Consider the following 16,209-nt stretch of genomic DNA (forward strand, 5'->3'; position numbering starts at 1 on the left):
AACTGTTTTCTTCCCTCATTCCCTCTCAGGGATTGTTTCACCATTTTTTTTAAAAATAAGAATTCACCAAAAAAAAATTTCAATAATTGTTTTTTTAATTTTCTCAAAATCAGCAAAGTTTTTTTTACAGAATTAAGAAAATCAACAATAATCAATAACTTAGACACTCAATTATCAAATTAGGAGACCATACTTCAACAGACAAACAAAACAGAATCAAAAAAAGAATAGAAAAGAAGAAGTGAGTATTAACGTGTTTTCTTGAAACGCGTTATGTATTAAAAAAAAGTGAATATTAATGTGTTTTCTTAAAACATGTTAAGTATTAAGATATTATAGAAAATCAAACAAGTATAATAAGGTAGTTTCCTAAATCAAGCTTTATTTTTTTTGAAATCCATAATTTCCTAAATCAAACTCTATTTTTTTTGAAATCCGTAGTTTCCTAAATCAAACTCTATTTTTCTTGAAATCCGTAGTTTCCTAAATCAAACTCTATTTTTCTTCAAATCCAATTCTATTAGAAAAAGGTTTCTATTAAACTACTACTCTACTATATATACACACATCCACACACTACTCTCTATACATAAAAAAAATTTGTAAAAAATTTGTAAATCCAGAAATTCATAATGCCTCGTTGTGTGATTGTTCGTGATGTTTGGGCTGATAACTTGAGTTTTGAGTTCGGTTTGATTCGTCGAGTTCTTGATGATTATCCAAACGTGGCAATGGACACTGAATTTCCAGGGACGATCATCTTCTCCGACAAGCATTACTCTTGTTTGTCTCCCTCCGACAACTATTTCCTCATGAAATCGAATGTGGACGCGTTAAACCTCATACAAGTGGGTCTCACTCTGTCGGACAATCAAGGCAACCTTCCCGACTTGTACACAGACAGTTGTTACGCGTGGCAATTCAATTTCCGAGACTTCGACATCGAGTCTGATGATCTTCGTAACGCGGATTCGATCAAGCTGTTAAAGTGGCAAGGAATTGATTTCAAGAAAAACAGAGAAGAGGGAATCGATTCGAGAGAGTTTGCGAAGATGCTTTGTGGTCGGGACTGGTTTACAAAAGGCCGTCGAAGAGATGGGTGACTTTTCAGTGGATATGATTTCGGGTTTTTGATAAAGATGTTGACGCACAGAGAGTTGCCTGAGAACCTCGAAACTTTCATGGCTATGGTGCATTTTTACTTTGGTGGGAATGTGTATGATATAAAGCACTTGATGAGAGATTGTAATGGATTGAACGGTGGATTGGAGAGGGTGGCTAAGGCACTCGGTGTTGATCGTGCGGCTGGGAAAAGCCATCAAGCTGGATCAGATAGCTTGCTCACCATGGAAACATTCTTGAAGCTTCTGAAGATGGTAGACACGTCCTTCATTAATCGACTAATCCAAGAAGAAGAAGAAGGAGTGGGTGGATCTGATTGTCGACTTCGCTCTGTATTGTATGGATTGGAGACTAATTTCAAGTATACCTATTTCGAGTATACTTCTTTTAACTTGGTACCGGAGCAAATTTGCTATGTTCTTATACCAAGTTATTGAAATTTTATTTGATCAATTAAATGTAAGTTGTGTTAGGAATATTTTTTGAATATTAATAATTTGTTATGATTCAATTAAACAATTTAGGTTTGCTTTGAGACATATCCTATAAAATGAAGTGTTGTGATTGGCCTGATGTATCAATCATAGAGATATATGAATTATATATATAAATATAATTTTAGGTTCCAGGAAAGAAAATTAGTAGACATGCATAATTGTTTAAATTCATTACTTTAGAAATATTCTATAAGAATGAAAGTTTTGTCTAAAATTCATTAACAAGCGTTTTTGAATTGTTTAGATACTAACAAAGTGATTCTGGAAAAAATGAAAAAGTGAGGGTTGTATACGTTGTAATTTAACTATTAATTAAAGTTATATTATGATAAAAAAAAAATTTTAAAAAATTGTTTGAATAGAATTTAGGTCAAGTTTGGCATCCTTCAAAAAATCTAAAAAGTCAAAAAGTCACTATCCTATTTAAGTCACATCATCTTATTTAAGTCACATCACTTCTCTAACACATCACTTCAAACTCAATCTAAATCCAACTCATATTTTATAAAAAGTCAAAAAATACACTTATTTAGTCTTCCCAAACTTGACCTTAATGAAACCTGCTCATTTTCAGCCCAACACTTCTAAGGCGAGGCTGACGGTCAACTCGTGACAAATGCATGAGATGGGCCCCTTGGGCTGGGTCGGCTTGCTTCGAAAGTGATTCCAACCTACCAGTTGTTTCTATTATGTCTTTGATTTGAGTTTTTTGGATTAATTTTTTTTAAAATTAAATTTTTTATTTTTTATTATTTTTTATTTTTAGTAAATATTTTTAAAATTTGAAGCATTTTTTTTATTTTTTTATGCACTTTTAGATGTATCTAAAAAGTAAAAAATTTGTGAAAAAATATTTTTAAAAATTAATAAATACATAAAAATATAAAAAATATACTGAATTCTCGTATTTTTTTTTATATTTTTGGTATTTAGTAAATTTTTAAAAGACTTTTTTCACAAAAATTATACTTTTTATATGTATTTATGTTAGGTGTATTCAAAAAATAAAAAAATTACTTAAAATATTTAAAAAATTCAGTAAAAACAAAAAAATATGAAAAATAAAAAAGTAAAATTTTCTAAAAAGTGTTTTTGGAAAACCAAAAACAAGTAAAGTGACTCCATTATTTTTTATTTATTTTTGTCTTCTTTGATTTTTTGTAAAAAAAATATCTAATATGTTTTGTCGAACTCAATCTAAAAGTCTATTAAAAAGGAAAAACCAAAAACAAGTGAATTTTTTTTAAAAAAATTTTAAAAAAAATTATTAAAAACGAAAATAAGCCAAATTTTTTTTAAAAAAAATAAACAAATCCCAAATCATCCCGATGCATTTCACAGCCAATTAATAATTTAATCAATTTAAACGAGAGGGTAATTTTTGGAAAAAAATTGGGCCGAGCTGCAAGTTGGGCTTTGAGGCCCAAAACATGAAGGACTAAGTAAGAATGCCGTAAAGGATACTCCGGCCCAGGAGAGCAATGTTACTCCGGCCCAGGAGAAGCGTAGTTACTCCGGCTGGGAGAAGTAAATGTTACTTCGGCTCAGGGATGTAAAGATACTCCGGTCCGGGGTGGCTTCTAGTTAAACCGATCTCCGAGATAGTCCGGTTATAAGTTGTTCCGGTCAAGATCAGTCGGAATGTTATTACTTGGTAGAGCGGTTCAAATGCACCACGGTTCGTGTATGGGAGAACCAATATATGGTGTGGCAAGAAGAACCGAACTACGGTTAGTATGGCCTATTCTACGGTTCGGCATAGCCAATGTTATTTCGGTCATGAGGTAGTTCGGCCGAAAATAAAACCATCCCACTTGGTTTAAGCAGTGGGGGAGGGTGTAAAAGGATAAGCATTATCCTTGGGAGAATGAATCCTAGGAGGACTCTGCATGGAGAAATACAAGTCCTACTAGGATTGTGCCACGGGAAACTTATAAAAGCTCACAAGCATCACCTTGGAGGAGGTAATTGAACACAATCATTCTGAGAACTTAGAGCTTTGTCCATTTGTCAAGTTTTCTGACTTAGGCATCGGAGAGGTTTCCGGCATACACCCGCCGGCTAGCTCACGTTTGTGTTTTCAGGTAACAAAGCGACGTCGTACGGAGGAGCGTGGACTAGGTCAACAGGATTATACGAGGAGAATTATTTCCTCCCCATACAATTGGCGCCGTCTGTGGGAAGAACAGACAAGAACAAAAACCTCTTGACTAAGCTTCTCCTTTTCTCATTCAATGGCACACATTGAAGACTTGCCGCAGTCCGCCGTCGACGGACTAACTCCAGAAGGGGGCGCGAGGCGTGAAGGATTACCTGCTGTCCCTCCCATGGCGGATTTGGAGCCCCAACAACATAACTCCAGGAGGAGTGGCAGGGGAAGGTGGAATAGCAGCCCTCGTCACTCTTAGAGTCCTGACAGGCAAAGGAGGAGGATTGATCCTCAAGCCCTGGAAGATCGCGTGAAGGAACAAGATGAACTAATTCGAAAGATGGCGGCGGACATGGAGGCTTTGAAACGCCAGATGAAGACTCAAGATGTGGCGACAGGAGAGGGGCGCAAGCACAAGACGCCCCCTCGCCACTCAGAGAATCGTAGTAGGAATACTACACCCTCCCAAGGAGAGAGCAGAAGCCTCAGGACAGGCGACACTCACTCCTTATCCTCAAGGACTCGTCACTCCAGGTCTGAGAGGACGAGATCCGAAAGATCATACACTGAAGGAAGCACGTATCGGCCTTCACATTCACACCAAACCAGATCTAGACAAACAGAGCTGCCCAGGTCATCCGACTTACGAACCGTGCTAGAAGAAAAAGCACGATGCAAGGAGGATGCCAGGGCAAGAGATCCACACCGAGTTTCGGCCTTACAACGGTTGGCTCCTCGGACGCATGGAAGCGTCGAGGTTGGAATGCCAATACCGCGACCGGCCTACGAACCAACGGACAAGGCGTTGGCAAGACTACAGACTTCGCCGTTTGTCCCAGCGATCGAAAACGCGCCCCTACCATCAGGCTTCCTTCAGCCGAAATTCAATACATATGAAGGGAAGACGGACCCGTATTCACACTTGAGCCACTTTCGCCAAGTCATGGCTGTGTACAGGCGAAACGAGGCCTTAATGTGCATACTCTTCCCGTCAAGTCTGGGCGACCTAGGCTTGACTTGGTTCGAAAAGCTCCCAGAGGGCAGCATAGCCTCCTGGGCCCAATTGGCAGAAGCGTTCGTAACGAGGTTTCGGACAAATACTAAGACACCGGTGGAGATAGACCAGTTACTCTCCATCGACATGGGTGAAAAAGAGACCCTCAGATCTTACAACAGTCGCTACTGGGAGACATTCAACCAGATTGGAGACTGCCCCACCAATCTGGCCATTGCGCAATATAAAAGAGGCCTACCAGTAGGGAACCGATTAAGGGACTCGATCACCATGACGCCACCCCTCACCATGGAGGCCCTGATGGAAAGAGTGCATCAGCACATTAGGGTAGAAGAGGATGGCGTGCGTGCTAAAGCAAAATCAAGTACGACCGCAGCACCAGAAAAGAAAACCCCTGCCAAGGTCAACACGGTTGACCGAAGTAACAAGAACGGACGTGGCAGACGAGATAACGGAGAAGACCCAGACAAAAGATGGCTGAGAATCCGCACTGCCATAACCACGGTGTTCAAAAAACCAATATATCGAATTTTGAGCGAAATCAAAGATGAGCCTTTTGTCAAGTGGCCAGCCAAGCTAGGGGAAGCTCAGAAGAATTACGACGACAGATCACGGTGCACCTTCCACAAAGAAAAGGGGCACCGGACTGAGAATTGCACGCCACTAAGACAGCACTTGGAAGAACTGGTGGCAGCAGGCCACTTGGACAAATACATTGAAGGAGGAGCGCAACATTCCCCCCAACCGGATCATAATGACCATCCCAATAGAATGCCAATCGATGCACCACCTCAAGGCATTATCAATGTAATTCATGGAGTTTTTGAACCTGAGCGCGTATGTGAGCTCAGAGGTTCAATCAAGAAGGCTGAGCACTTTAGGGAAGTATTAAGTGCCCAACCTGCCATCAAGAAGGGGAGGACAGAGGCAACAAACGTCATGTCCTTTTCGGATAAGGACTTAGAACGAATTTACTGCCCCCATAATGATGCCCTGGTTGTCACTCTCCGAGTCAAGGATTTTGACGTCAAGCGGATTCTGATTGACCAGGGTAGTTCATGTGAGATCATGTATTACGACACGTTCAAGCAACTAAAGCTGCAAGACAAAGACTTGGCACCTGCAGTTTCTCCCCTGATCGGATTCAACTCCATGCCGGAGTGGCCTGTCGGCAAAATAATCCTTCCAGTCAGAGCAGGAAGTGTAACAAAACAAGTGGAGTTCTGGGTATTGAAGGTCCCCTCCACCTACAACATCATCCTGGGCAGAACATGGCTGCATGCCATGCGTTCGGTAGCGTCATCATACCATCAGGTAATGCGGTTCCCCAATGACGCCGGTATAATTGAAGAAGTCTATGGCGATCAGATCATATCAAAACAGTGCTTCGCCACAGCGAATGGAAGCCGAGCTGCCAAAGGATACGTTCATTCGGTGGAAGAGCCCGAAAGTAATGAACTATTCGCGGACGTCGGCAAAGAGGCTGATCAGAAAGCGGTGGAAGACTTGGTGGAGGTAAAAATAGATGAGAAGAACCCGGATAAGTTCTTCTTGCTTGGCTCATCGTTGTCCAGCGCTGAGAGATTAGAGATCTTGGAATTCTTGACCTCTAATATCGACGTGTTTGCCTGGACACCTTACGACATGCCAGGCATTGATCCAAACTTCATCAGTCACCAACTCAATGTCCACCCATCCGCCAGGCCAGTCATCCAACGCACGCGCAGATCGGCACTCCACCACGCCGAAATAGTGGCAGAAGAGGTAGGCAACCTGCTGGAGGCAGGAGCGATAAGGGAAGTGCACTAACCAAGATGGATCTCCAACACCGTCGTAGTGCCAAAAAAGAATGGTAAATGGCGTGTCTGCGTCGACTACAAAACAGTCAACAAGGCGTGCCCAAAAGATAGCTTCCCTCTACCGAGGATAGATCAACTGGTGGACCTAACGGCAGGGCATAACCGACTTAGCTTTCTGGATGCATACAGAGGCTACCACCAGATCGCCATGCACGAACCAGACCAGGAGGTCACATCCTTCACAACACCAAGGGGGTTATATTGCTACAAGGTCATGCCCTTTGGCCTAAAGAACGCAGGGGCGACATTCCAAAGGATGATCACCAAGATGTTTGAACCATTGTTAGGCAGAACAATGGAGGCTTACATCGATGACATGGTGGTCAAAAGCAAGGATGAGAATGACCATCTGAAAGATTTGGGCGAGATGTTCCAGATCCTGAAGAAACACAAGTTGCGCCTCAACGCGTCCAAATGCGCATTCGGAGTTGGATCTGGCAAATTCTTGGGCTTCCTGGTGACCAACCGAGGTATAGAAGCAGACCCCTCTCAGATCAAAGCAATCCAGGAATTGGAGAGACCAAACTCAGTCAAAGAAGTGCAGCATCTCACTGGTATGGCGGCTGCACTCAACCGGTTCATAAGCAGGTCATCAGACAGACTACGACCATTCTTCCAAGCTTTAAAGGCCAAATTTGAGTGGGATGAAGAATGCGACCGAGCTCTGGAAAGCTTGAAGGAATACATGTCTTCCCCACCACTACTTGTTACTCCAGTACCTGGTGAAGAACTCTTTTTGTACCTGGCAGTCTCTCAACACGCAGTCAGCGCAGTGTTGGTTCGTGCAGAAGGAATACAACACTTGCCCATCTTTTATGTCAGCAAGACACTGTTGGGAGCCGAAACAAGGTACTTGCCGTTGGAGAAATTAGCATTAGCATTAATGATGGCATCCAGAAAATTAGCGCACTACTTTCACGCCCACACCATAGTCGTCCTCACAGCCTTTCCACTAAAAGCTCTGTTTGAAAGGGCGAACTTTAGTGGGCGAATCTTAAAGTGGGCAGTAGAGTTGGAACAATTCGACATTAAGTTCCAACCCAAGACCGCAATAAAAGCCCAATCTCTGGCAGACTTCGTCGCAGAATTTACTCCTAGAAGTCATCATATCTGCCCAGTCGACCTGACTGACACAACCGAACTAGGGACGGAAGTTGACGCCGGAATAGCGCAACCCCTAGTAGAAGGTAGTCAATCAAGCACCAAGGCAAACCACACCAAGGACAACAAGGAAGAGCCAAACAAAGGCTCACCAGCAGTTCAAACAGAGGACGAAGGGCAGACAGCCAACCTGGACTTTGAAGAAAACACCATTCTTGACCTCACGACATCGTCTGATCCTTCCACTTGCTGGAAACTATTCGTTGGAGAGATGTGGAAGCTCTTTGTGGATGGAGCATCCAACCGACATGGTGCAGGGCTTGGCATAGTCCTCATCTCTCCAGACGGCCTGGTTATAGAGCAAGAAATCAACCTTGGCTTCCCAGCATCCAACAACGAAGCGGAGTATGAGGCGCTTCTCGCAGGACTCAAGTCGGCACACTTCATGAAAGCAACCGAACTAATGGTGTACAGTGACTCTCTGCTGGTGGTAAACCAAATTTCTGGCGAATACGAAGCAAAGGACGACAGAATGGCCAAGTACCAAGAGCTAGTCAGAACAGAGATCAAGAAGTTTGATGTGGTAAGGATAGAACAAATTGGCAGGGAGGAAAACAGCCGAGCGGACGAGCTAGCAGGCCTTGCCTCAATGGCAGATACATCAATCCCTCATCCATTACTCGTCGACTTCTTACCAAGACCAAGCATAGAAGACCCCGAAGCAGAAGAAGTGTGTTGCGCAGAATTAGGCCCTTCTTGGATGGATCCCATCATCCTGTTCCTAAAAGACGGCATCCTACCAGAAGAGAAAAAAGAAGCCAACAGAATAAGGGCAAAGTCGCAGCGATTTTGGCTATCTCCATCTTTGGCATTATACAAGAAGTCGTTCTCTGGGCCTTACCTCAAGTGCGTTCATCCCAGCAAAGTAGAAGCATTCCTGTTTGAAATACACGAAGGGGTATGTGGAAGTCATCAAGGGGGAAGGTCGCTCGCTTACAGGGCTATTTCGCAAGGATATTGGTGGCCATATATGCAAGCAGACTCAGAGAAATATGTGAAGAAGTGTGAAAAATGCCAGAAATTCGCACACCAAATACATCAACCAGCAAGAGAACTCCTACCCTTAACTAGCCCATGGCCTTTCGCAATGTGGGGCTTGGACATAGTAGGACCTCTTCCAACAGCACCCGGAGGCAGAAAATTCTTTCTCACAGCAACAGACTACTTCACAAAGTGGGTGGAAGCAGAAGCATTGGCGTCAATCAAAGAAAAAGATGTGAAGAAGTTTGTTTGGCAGAATATTATCACTCGGTTTGGCATACCAAAAGCACTCATCTCAGACAATGGAACTCAGTTCGACGGCAGAATCTTCAGAAGCTTTTGTGAAGAATACAAGATAGAGTTCTACAATTCCACACCGGCATATCCTCAAGCGAATGGACAAGCTGAAGCATCGAATAAAGTCGTCTTGGATGGACTAAAGAAAAGGCTAGAGAAAGCAAAAGGCAAGTGGGCAGATGAACTCCCTCACGTCTTATGGGCTTATCGCACCACGCCCCGGCGATCAACTGGAGAAACACCATTCTCCTTAACATATGGAATGGAAGCAGTAAAAGTTGGCCTCCCCACAATTCGAAGCGAAAATTTTGATCCAGACTTGAATAGAGAAGCCATAGCCTTAGAACTCAACCTTGCAGAAGAAAGAAGAGAAAGAGCGTTAGTCCACATCGCCTCATACCAACGCGAGTTAATCAGAAAATACAGCAAAAAGGTGCATCCAAGACAATTCAAGATTGGGGATTGGGTACTACGCAAAGTAATGGGAAACACCTTGATCCCAGGAGACGGCAAGTTAGGCCCAAATTGGGAAGGTCCTTATAAGGTGGTTGGGTTAGCCGGCAAAGGGGCATACCACCTAGAAGACAAGGATGGCAAAGCAATCCCTAGGCCATGGAATACGGCCAATCTTAAGATATTTTACTTTTAGCTTTTCTTTTTCAAACATTATGTAATTTTCTCTTCCTTCAATAAAATGAGAAATTCTTTTTAGCACAAATTACTCTTTGTAAAAGTTAACTTTCAAGACTTCAGTATATTGCAAGCATTCCATTCTAAGTTAGCTGGAAAAACTAACTTAGAGGTTGGCTGGATTAAACCAACACCCTTCCTAAGCCCAGGATAAGGATCCAGGCTGCAGGACATTTGGTCGGAATAACCAAATACTATAAGTTAGCTGGAAAAACTAACTTCAATAGTTGGCTGGAATAAACCAAAACTTGATACTCTTCAGCCGAAGTAAGTGTATGGCTGAAGAGTGGTTGGCTGGAATAAACCAACTCTTGTTACTCTTCAGCCGAAGTAAGTGCAAGGCTGAAGAATGGTTGGCTGGAATAACCCCACACTTGTTACTCTTCAGCCGAAGTAAGTGTATGGCTGAAGAGTGGTTGGCTGGAATAACCCAACTCTTGTTACTCTTCAGCCGAAGTAAGTGCAAGGCTGAAGAATGGTTGGCTGGAATAACCCAACACTTGTTACTCTTCAGCCGAAGTAAGTGTATGGCTGAAGAGTGGTTGGCTGGAATAACCCAACACTTGTTACTCTTCAGCCGAAGTAAGTTTATGGCTGAAGAGTGGTTGGCTGGAATAAACCAACTCTTGATACTCTTCAGCCGAATTTAGTGTAAGGCTGAAGAGTGGTTGGTTGGAATAACCCAACACTTGTTACTCTTCAGCCGAAGTAAGTGTATGGCTGAAGAGTGGTTGGCTGGAATAACCCAACACTTGTTACTCTGCAGCCGAAGTAAGTGTATGGCTGAAGAGTGGTTGGCTGGAATAACCCAACACTTGTTACTCTTCAGCCGAAGTAAGTTTATGGCTGAAGAGTGGTTGGCTGGAATAAACCAACTCTTGATACTCTTCAGCCGAAGTTAGTGTAAGGCTGAAGAGTGGTTGGCTGGAATAACCCAACACTTGTTACTCTTCAGCCGAAGTAAGTGTATGGCTGAAGAGTGGTTGGCTGGAATAACCCAACACTTGTTACTCTTCAGCCGAAGTAAGTATATGACTGAAGAGTGGTTGGCTGGAATAAACCAAACACGTTGTACTCCTCAGCCGAAGTAAGCATATCGGCTAAGGAGTGGTTGGCTGGTAAGCATAGTTTAAAAGCCAAAACCGAAATAGAAATTGGTGTAATAGAAGACATTACAAATGTAAGCATACACACAACAACCGGAATAAGAGTTGCGTAAAATTTTCATTCAAAGAGAAGTCATTACATGGGCATACTTCGGTTACAAAGAGAAGAAAAAAATTAAGAGAAAAGTTCATCTATCTCGGCGTCAAAGGCAGCGTCACCATTAACTCGCAGACCGGTTTCCGGAGGGAGCTCATTCACAATCGGGAGAGCCACTTCGGCTGGAATCACGGTTTCCCTGGGAAGATCAACTGTCAAGTCTTCCGCAGCGGGCTCCGACCGAACTGGCTGGTCCACATTATCGACCGGAATGTCTTCAGGAGCAGAGGAGTCATCAGTGTCTGAGTCCTCCAGAAACTCCTGCTGCAAGGCGTCTGCATACGCCGCCAGGGACTTCGGTATAAAGTAGGCTGGAGGGTCGAAGACCTCGGTCTGTTCATCATGACCGAGCTTCTCCACAGCCGCCCTCCAGCCGCACTTGAAGAAGAGCTCCTTGGCGGCGTCGTATTGTTTGACATAGGCATCTTCCGCCTCCTTGTAACCTCGCTTGTACCCCTCCTTTTCGGCCGCCTCCATGTTCTCTTTTAGCTCGCTTATTTCGGCGTCCTTTCTCTTCTCAAGCTTCAACAACTCTCGCAGATACTTGTCCTTCATAACGATGGCTGCTTTCTGCTTCTCCGCTTCCGCCGAACTAACTAGATCGGCAAGACGGCCGTTCTCCGACTGTCGGCCATTCTCTTTTCGGCTTCTATTAGTTCGGCCGACTTTGCTTCGGCTTCCGCCATCGCCTGCCTTGTGGTTTTGCGGAGTTCTTGAACTTTCTTGTATGTAATGTTGTTCTTTTGTAAGGCCTGGCAAAACAAAAATTTCTTTTCAGCCGAAATAAAAGTTGGAAAATATGAGCAGAAAAAACAGACAGAGCTACTTACCAAGATCATGGACTTGGAAGCCGACCGAATTGATTTCATTTCGGTGTTCAGTTGCTTCAAGTGGTGCTCCATGTCCTTAGGGAGGCACACACTTTTGGCCAGGTTAAAAGCCAGTTGGTGATCTTTTTCAGCCACGACCGAGTCAGTGGCCTTGATATCTCGGTCGTTGAAGGTCAGCGGCGGAGCCCACTTCGGAGATTCAGGTCGGTTAGTTTGCTCCGGTTGGGGGGAAGGTTGAGGACTTTGCGGGAGGGATTCAACCTCATCAACAAGTTGCTGTTCGGCCGGTGCAGTTCGGGCGCGTTTGGAGGGCCGAGATGAAGAAGGCTGCTGAGAAGGAAGGGCCACTACGGCAGGCTGCGCCTCGATGGATGGCTGTACTTCGCCTCTGGTTGTTGAAGTTAGAAGGGCCCTGACTCTGCTCTTCTTTGCCATTTCTTCCTCAGCTGTCAATGGAACAAGTCTTATCTCGGGCAAAGTTGGGTCCGGTTCCGGTGCTTCCTCAAGAAGAAAATCGGTTACCTTTGCTTTTCGGCGACCGCTATACCGGTAGGTCGGCTCAAAATTCAGAAGCTTAGCCCAACTCCTCTCTTGGCACCGTAGTGCGGCTCGCAAAATTGCAAGGTTGGGATAACTATATAGAGAACGGAGGTGGGCAAAATCTGCAAAAAAGATAAGTGTTAGTTCGGTCAATGGACTGAAGAACCGAAATAAAATGCAAGGATGAAGACCGAAGTTAAATTACCAGGCTCTCCCATTTTCCAATTTATAGGTCGGCCAGGAATTTGAGCTTGAAAATCCTCAAAGTTCCCAGAGACCCAAAAGAAATCATCATCATTAAGATCTTTGTCTGGAGTGTGTTTAATTATCTTCTCTCGGCGGCGGCGAATTCTAAGGTAATAGACCCACCCAGCATTCTTTGAGCCAATAGAGTATTGATGAAAGATCTTGGCCAGACCAAGATTTAGTCCGGTTTGGTGGTTTAATGCGGCTATTCCCATTATAATACGATATGTATTGGTGGACAGTTGGGTGGGGCACAACCTAGTCTGTCTAAGAAATTCGCAGATTAGCGGTTGGACAGGAAACCGTAGTCCGGTTTCTATTATGGATTGAAGGGTAAAAGGGACGAAGCCTTCATTGTCCCAGGGAGTAGCATCTTTCTTGGCCAACACCAGTTGGACATCATCAGGAATCTGGTAATCTTGCCTAAATTCGGCCATGCCACCAGGGGTTTCGACTAAATATCTATACTTACCCATTTGTTGTATAATTTATGAATAAATTATTTCGGTACAAAAATTAGGCTCAGTAGCTCGGTTGAGCACACGCAGGAATGCCTGGGCAACCTAAGTCTGCAAGGTAGAAAACAAAGGGGTTAAGCACAGATCGTTGGACCGCGCTACAAATTATAAGCAAGATATGCAAATCCTACTTCGGCTTAGGGGGCTGGTTCTACCTCGGTTTATCAAAAGGTTTGATAGCTCGGTCTTGAGCAGACTAGACCGGTTTATCGTCTAGGGGCAGCTTTCTGAGTTCGGTCTAAAAAACTAAGAAAGCTGGTCTAGCCCCAAGGCCTAAATCAGTTGTGGAATGAATAAAGTTACTTCGGTTAAGCTTCTAGGGGCGGCTTTCTGAGTTCGGTTTAGGAACCAAGAAGACCGGCTTGGCCCCAAAATCTTAGTTCGGTTGACAACCGAAGTTCCTAGTTTCCTATATTCAAAATATGGTGGTCTTATTTCGGCTAAAGTGAGTCAGGCTCTGGTAACCCATTGGAGCATTTAAGTTCTAGTTCGGTTCTTGACTACAGAGATCTACCTGTGGGGGCAAACAGGATCCTAGTTCGGTTACTATGTGATTTTGGATCTAGGGCTGGTTTTCTACATAATAGTTCATACATACATGGAGTTCTACTGGTTTCTTCGTAAAAGTACAAAAGCAAAGCAGACAAATGGAGAAAAATGTTTGCAAAAAGCATACAAAACAAAAACAGATGAAAAAACAGGCAAAACAAAAAGGATAGGCGTGTTTACCTGTATAAGAGAGAAGCTAGAGATGGAGACAACAACAGCAATGGAGACACGAGCACAGCAAGAACACAGAAAGGAAATGAAGAATGGAAGGTGAAGTGATTCAAGGAAAAGAGAGGTTGTTTTGTGAAAGAAGAGAGAGAAAAAGGCGGAAAGAAAAGGCGAGAACTGTTTCAAAATCACGAAACACGAAGACGGCGTGACAGCCGTCCTCAACCTATCAGAATCTGCCACGTGTCATGGGAAGGGGAAGCGTTACAGTCGCTGTGATTGAAGAGACGTTTTGACCGGACATAGTGAAGCTCGAAGAAAAATTAGCTCGGCTTAAAAGTTCGAGAGTTTTTAGCTCGGCTGGAGAGGCTAAAGTATTTTTTAGCTCGGCTGGAAAAACTTAAAACGACGCCAGCTCGGCTGGTGGACTGGTAATCCCAATCATGCTATGCAGATGGAATTAAGGGGCAGTTGAGAGGGTAATTTTTGGGAAAAAATTGGGCCGAGCTGCAAGTTGGGCTTTGAGGCCCAAAACATGAAGGACTAAGTAAGAATGTCGTAAAGGATACTCCGGCCCAGGAGAGCAATGTTACTCCGGCCCAGGAGAAGCGTAGTTACTCCGGCTGGGAGAAGTAAATGTTACTTCGGCTCAGGGATGTAAAGATACTCCGGTCCGGGGTGGCTTCTAGTTAAACCGATCTCCGAGATAGTCCGGTTATAAGTTGTTCCGGTCAAGATCGGTCGGAATGTTATTACTTGGTAGAGCGGTTCAAATGCACCACGGTTCGTGTATGAGAGAACCAATATATGGTGTGGCAAGAAGAACCGAACTACGGTTAGTATGGCCTATTCTACGGTTCGGCATAGCCAATGTTATTTCGGTCATGAGGTAGTTCGGCCGAAAATAAAACCATCCCACTTGGTTTAAGCAGTGGGGGAGGGTGTAAAAGGATAAGCATTATCCTTGGGAGAATGAATCCTAGGAGGACTCTGCATGGAGAAATACAAGTCCTACTAGGATTGTGCCACGGGAAACTTATAAAAGCTCACAAGCATCACCTTGGAGGAGGTAATTGAACACAATCATTCTGAGAACTTAGAGCTTTGTCCATTTGTCAAGTTTTCTGACTTAGGCATCGGAGAGGTTTCCGGCATACACCCGCCGGCTAGCTCACGTTTGTGTTTTCAGGTAACAAAGCGACGTCGTACGGAGGAGCGTGGACTAGGTCAACAGGATTATACGAGGAGAATTATTTCCTCCCTGTACAAAACTTCAAATTTCTCAAAGGAGATGGAAGTTAAGAGTTAAAGCTTTGTTTGATTGTGATCCAATATAATTGACATAGATGTGATGGGAATCACAACACTTATTTTATTTTCTTTTTAAAATGTGACCAATATCTAGGGCATATTTGATTCATTGGTTGTGTATTTGCTTTCTATTTTTTGTTTTCATTTATTTAAATATATATATATATATATATATACATAAATTGATTGACAAATCATTACTGGAAACATTTTGGGAATATTTTACAAATCAACTTTTAGAAAAAAAACCAAAAAATATTTCTAAATTTTTAAAAGGTTATGTTAGCACAAAAATAAAAATTAAATACAAATAATGAATGTTTTTATTATTTTTTTAAAAAAAATTAAAAAGAAAGAAAATAAAAAATACAACTAAAGTTGTTTTAGGGTTTTGGTTTTATAAGAGCATCTCCAATGGTTTGCCATTGGAGTTGCCATTGCTATAATATAGCAGTTGTGTTGAAAAATGATACTCCAATAGTTAAATATAGCAGCTACCAAATTTGAGAAATGCCAAAGCTTGTGTCAAATTTCACACAAGCTTTGGCAGTTGCCATTTGTGCCAACTCAGCCAAAACTAACTGTTTTCCTCAATCTCTCCCTCCCAGGGATTGTTTCACCATTTTTTTTTAAAAATAAGAATTCACCAAAAAAAAATTTCAATAATTTTTTTTTAATTTACTCAAAATCAACAAAGTTTTTTTTTTTACAGAATCAACAAAATCAACAATGAGAGGGTAATTTTTGGTAAAAATTGGGCCGAGCTATGTGATGGGCTTTGTGGCCCAAAGTGCGAAGGACTGGGTGGGAAGGCCGCAACGCTACTCCGGCCCAGGAGAAGTGTAGTTACTCCGGCTCAGGAAGGTATAATTACTCCGGCCAGGAGAGGTAAAAGTTACTTCAGCTCAATAAAAGGTAGAGTTACTTCGGTTGAAAGGCTGTAAATGTACTTCGGTCCTGGAACAGCTTGGAGTTAGACCGGTCTTGAAGTCTACATCGGCTTTAGAGGTGTA

At 43.1% G+C, this 16,209-nt stretch overlaps 1 pseudogene; it reads left to right on the forward strand.

Moving 5' to 3' along the window:
* The first annotated feature begins 632 nt into the window (after window positions 1–632).
* On the forward strand, window positions 633–1,580 carry LOC114283167 (putative CCR4-associated factor 1 homolog 11 pseudogene; annotated as a pseudogene).
* The last annotated feature ends 14,629 nt before the right edge of the window (window positions 1,581–16,209 follow it).

This window comes from Camellia sinensis, chromosome 12 (assembly GCF_055761805.1).
Source record: "Camellia sinensis isolate YWXY chromosome 12, ASM5576180v1, whole genome shotgun sequence".
NCBI classification, from domain to species: domain Eukaryota; kingdom Viridiplantae; phylum Streptophyta; class Magnoliopsida; order Ericales; family Theaceae; genus Camellia; species Camellia sinensis.